Genomic DNA, 6,000 nt, shown 5'->3' with positions numbered 1-6,000 from the left:
ACGGTGTTGAAGCCATTAGTAGCATCAAACACATAAACTTTTAATTTTTAAACCAAAAGTATGAATGTTTAACAAACTGACGAAGGCTCTTGTATTTTTGTCTTTCACCGAACATGTGACACTTTGCAGGGAGCTACAATTAATTATAAAACATATGTGATGTAAGAAATTCAAAGTAAACTACATATGTAGATGAGTATTCTGCGTCCATGGCTTTAGTTAAACAAGTAAATACATTCTGGACAATATTTAAACATGATTCATAAGCATGCAACTGGAAAAATAATACTCCATTAACATAGCCATTTTGAGCAAAATTTCATCCAAACTTCAATTAAATGCATAACGTTGAACATGGAACTTTATGTATTAATCAAGAACTTAGCAAGGTAAAGATTGAACCTTTATGTCAAGGAACTTGTCATTTAACACTTCTGAAATTCATTAACTGGAAAAGACCTCGAACCGGAACCTCGAGCTTGCGACCTCGCCGGAAATGATGGTTTCATGGTGTTTTTGAACTGGTTTTAATGGAGTTTTTGTGGTGGTGGTTATGCGAGCTTGAAGGTGAAGCCAAATGGTGTTTGGTCCTTACATGGCTGTTTTGAAGTGGAACAATGGTGAAAAGGAAGAGCAGCTACCCACCTTTTTGACGTGACAGGGTACCGTGAAATCAAAGTATGAAAGTCAGGTCCGTCCTTTTGTTTAGCTGCGGCTGCTATCCCCTTTATTAGGCTGATTTTGTGTGTATATATATAGATGTGCATGTGTGTGTTTGTTGCTTGAAAAATGGAACGTGAAAGAGTGGGATAGAGGGGAGATAAGTTTATTCTGAGAGTTAAAGAATTATGTTTGTTTTAGGATAGGTGAAAGGGAGGAAAAAAAACGTGGGGTGTAGGGGAAGTGTGTGTGACCTGTGTATATAGGGTAATGGTGCGCTGGTGAGTTGAGAGTTTTAGGTCAGTAAAACTTTTTTTTTTCTTTTTGTTTATTTTATCCTTTTTTCCTTTGTTTCAAGGATAAGACTCAAATGTGACAATACAAATATTAACTAACTGTTTTAAAACTAATAAAAAAAATATAACATGTCAAATAGCTAGTCTAAAAATAAAATATAACTAAGACAAATATTAAAATCACTAATTTATTTATTAAAATCTAAATTAGAAGAAAAATATATTTTTTTTATAAATTTTCTTTTCTTTTGAAAAATAAAGACAAAACTTATCCTAAAATGTGGCTCTATTTTTTTGTAGTTTTCAAATTTTAAAAGTAAGACTTACTAAAAACGAAATAAAAATTAAAATATTTAATTAAACCTAAAAGAAATATTTAAACGCTAAAAATGATGTAAAAATTTATGTTTGGTAAAAAATTAGGTGTTTACAATACCCCTGAGACTATTAAGCATACTAGTTTTGGAACACGTGCGCTGCACGTGTATCTCATGCTAATTAGTATAAACGTTTTAAAATATCTATATACTCCCTCCGTTTCAATTTATATGAACCCATTTGACTGGGCACGATATTTAAGAAAGAGGGAAGACTTTTGAAACTTGTGGTTCAAAATAAGTCTTGAAAATTTGTGTGACTGTAAATCATTCATAAAGTGAATTTGTTTTCAAATTAGGAAAGAGGTCATTCATTTTGGCACGGACTAAAAAGGAAATAGGTTCAAACAAATTAAAACAGGGGGAGTATATTATAAAGGTAGACATAGACAAGGTGATGTGGCACCCCTCTATGACCAAGAATCCCATTTATCTTTTTTCTCCTTTTTTTGGATTTTTTCTCTCATTTTTCTTAATTATTATATTTAAAAAATAATCTCCATAACTCACATCCCTTAATCTTAATAACATATACTTTTAATTAGTAATAAGTACTGTTTTTACTAAAGAAAAAGGTAACGGTTGATTCATATATTCTCCTTCCTCTATAATTAATGTGTGCCAATGTACATTAAACTACTCAAGGGAAATAATATACCCATTCGTTTTACTTCTATACCATTATATTATACCATATCTGATGTCTTTTTGTATTTTCATGGGGAAGTTTTGATAGCAAATTGTATATACATTGTTCTAATCATGCATAACTTACTGGTTTGATACAAAAGGATGTAAATAGTTGCAACAAGAAAGAAGAAAAGAAATAACATCAAACTTGGAGCCAGCATATGATATGCCTATACAAGTGTATATGTCAAAGACATTGCCAAATCTGTTGCTTTTTACGCTAGAGCCTTTGGTTATAAGCCTACACTGTTCTACGCTTAGATGATAAGGGCAAGTAAGTTCTCTGCTTGAGTTTGTTTTGTTCTTTTACAGCTCGATGAAAATTGAATTTATATTTGTATTGTGTTCTTTCAGTTTCAAAAGCAAGACACACAAAATAATATCCCTACCGTTCCACTCTATGTGATATGATTCAGAATACGAGAATCAAATCACCTAATTTTCATACTTGATTTGAAAAAAAAAAACTTTTAAATAGTTTAAAATAAAAATTACATATGTATAAAGCTATATAAAAAGCACTATATGTCATAGTAGAAGTAAAAATAAAATTCACTTTGCATTTGTTTTATTTTGTTAAATATAAAAGGCCAGGTAGAAAGAAGAAAGCAAAGAAGGGAAAAAACAAAAGAGCACGATGAGAAGGGGAAAGTGCAAGACAAAAATTGAGGCAAAAGGTAGAGAAGTGATGGGTAGGGTGAAGATGAAAGGGAAGGAGGAGAAACAAACAAGAAAAAGTAAATAAATAATAATAAAGCAAATGAAAAGTATGAAAAGCTATTTAATGAACGAATATCGCATTTTTCTGTGTGTTTTCCCCTTCTCATGCGCTTAAGGAGAATAAATACAATCCATGTCATATGCAGGGGCGGAGCCAGCCCTTCGGATGTGGGTTCGGCTGAACCCAATAGTTTTTGTCCAAATCATATATTTGTATTAACATTTTTATCAAATATGTACAAATTATTAATGAAGAACTTAATAACTTTAAAGAATTAGAATCCTAAACCCACAAGCTTCTAATCCTGGCTCCACCTCTGGTCATATGACGTAAAATGGTTGTGGGAGATATGCTTTTTACAAGTACATGACAATATGTATTCCTCAAAATATGGTATGCAATTCAAATTTTGGTTCAAGTTGACGGTGTATGCTTTTTGTTTTTTGGTTTTTCGTGTTGTCCCATTCCTTTTAGATTTAAACACAGGAAAATTATGAAAGTATTGAAATTTAACTCACTAATGAAAAGAAAAAGGATAAATACTTATGTACATATATTAAATACTAAATGCACACAAAAAATAAAATCAAATTTGTTACTCATAAGCACATAAAGAGCAAAGGCGAATCCAGAATTTAAATTCTAGGGGTTCAACTTTAAGATTTTAAGTATTGAACCCATTATATTTTTAAAGTTATGGGTTAATATATATTACGTATTTATTACAACTATAATATTTTTTCACACATAAATTTATTTTCAGCATCGAAAGTTAGGGGTTCAATTGACCCCAACTTACCACGCTAGATACACCCCTGATAAAGAGATTTTTTTTTTTTAATTATAAAAGACTAATAACAACCGCTAAGGGGTGAAAAATTAGAGAAACGTACAAAGTTAAATGTTAATAATAAAATATAGATTAAAACTTGAAACTAAACTTTTGAAGACTAATTTTTTAATTCGTAAAAAAAAAAAAAATTGATTTTTTGTTACCGCGCGAAGGCACAAATTCACTAGTTATAAATAATACTGTATTAAAATATGTTTGTGATGCGTTGCACGAAATTTGAAAGAACAAAATACAAACACAAATTGATAAATGGTGAGCCTATTCGACTGGTATTTACTGTCATCCCAAAGCACAAAAGTATTGGAAGTTTTTTTTTTTTTTCAAATTATGAATGTGAGAATATCCTTTATTTTAGTATCTTCTTTTAGCAAGTATTTCTTTTACTACGATCAAAGCTGCACACAATCAATTAAATTGCATGTTTTTTGTTTATTTAATATGTGTTGTTTTTATTTGTTTCGTTAAAATATTATTTTACTGATAGGATTTTAATGCTATGAAGTTTTGTTAGAACAATTTCAATCATACAATTTTTATGATATATGAAACATTCAATTTGACAATTTCTTTGTCTTTGATATATCTTCAACAACATAACATTTACATTCCATTATAAGCATCGTTGGCTATGATTGCAATTGCTTTCACATCTAAAAGTTTTGCCTTTTTTTTCAATGAAATTGTAGCCTCCTTCTCTTTACAGACGCACATATCGAGAGGTTGTTGCCGAAAAAAAGTAACATTTTATAAAAGTCGTTCAAAAATCTGATCAATAATGTCGTCCTAATGATTGCTAGTAAATCATTGCCCATTTCTTGGTATACATCTGCAAAGTAGTAGTAACTATTTTTCATAGAGATGCTTAATAAGTATTGACATGAGAGAAATTTTTTGATACAAACAAATTATAGTTGCACATATATATGTACCTTTTGTTTGGTTCGAAATTATGAGTACTTTGATATGTGATTTTGGTAAAAGAATATTTATGGTGGCTTTTGATGTAACGTTATCAACTTCTTGGTGCTTCAATTGCATGATTTAAAGTGAAAAGTCAAACATTCCAAATCAAATCTGAGAATTAAGAGGAAAGAAAAATTCTTGTTCAATAAAAAATATTAGAATAATGGCTACGGATGTGAAATTCTAATCCTTGTCAATTGTAATTTCGCAATTGAACAATATGTTATATCTGTCAAATATTACCAAAAGTTTCACTTTAAAAAGATTTAGTGTAGAATTTTGATATGTGATTTTGGTAAAAGAATATTTATGGTGACTTTTGATATAACGTTATCAACTTCTTGGTGCTTCAATTGCATGATTTAAAGTGAAAAGTCAAATATTCCGAATCAAATCTGAGAATTAAGAGAAAAGAAAAATTCTTGTTCAATAAAAAATATTAGAATAATGGCTACGGATGTGAAATTATAATCCTTGTCAGTTGTAATTTCGCAATTGAACAACATGTTATACCTGTCAAATATAACCAAAAGTTTCACTTTAAAAAGATTTAGTGTAGCATTTTAATTAATTTTGAGCAATAAAATATTAAATAAAAAAAGATACATTTACTGAACTTTTTAAAGAACGCTCAATAATCGAATATTAATATATTACAACACTAATTAAAACAGAATTAAAGAAGAAAAGGGGGATGGTTGTATAATATATCAAATTAAAATGATGTCGTGATCAATTATCTTGTAACACAATCAATAAATATTAATAAAACTTGGGCATATAAGCAGTGATTTAATCCAGTGGTTAATCATACTCTGAACTTGTACATAAGGCTGAGCTTGATTTTTTTGGGGTGATAGTGGAAAAGTTGACAGACAAGTCACCCTTTCTGCCGCTCTACAGAACCGTACATGAGAGAAGAAGATGCTATTCGTTTGATGAGAAAGAAAATATCAAAAATTCGAGGGGTTGAAGCTAGCAGCTACTTTCGAAGTAACAGAAAGAAAAGCAATCCATATTCTTGTTCTATATTACATAGAGTTAGATAAAAATGCTAATTTTGATGCTTACAAATAATAAAAAGAGAATAAATGTATTTGCTTTTTAACTTTCACAATAGAAAAATAAGACTATAAAATTTTAAATAAATTCTAATACCTTGCTCTTTTCGTATCCAACCAACTTTACCCCGAAATGATTTGGTCGAGTTCATGCATGAAACTGAAACAATTTGGGAAGGACAGATGATATCAAATGTCTATGAAATACACTCTATTTATAGGTGAAAATTTTACATTACCCGTTTAGTTAAAAAACATAGAGGAAAATGAAAAATCAACAAGAGCAAAAACGTGAAAGTAAATTAGAGTAAATGGAATGTAAAGGAAAATTAAGGTTTACTGAACGTGGACACTTTATCTTAGAAGGGGAAGGGACTTG

This window comes from Lycium ferocissimum, chromosome 2 (assembly GCF_029784015.1).
Source record: "Lycium ferocissimum isolate CSIRO_LF1 chromosome 2, AGI_CSIRO_Lferr_CH_V1, whole genome shotgun sequence".
Taxonomy (NCBI): Eukaryota; Viridiplantae; Streptophyta; class Magnoliopsida; order Solanales; family Solanaceae; genus Lycium; species Lycium ferocissimum.
This window is presented reverse-complemented; position numbering follows the sequence as displayed.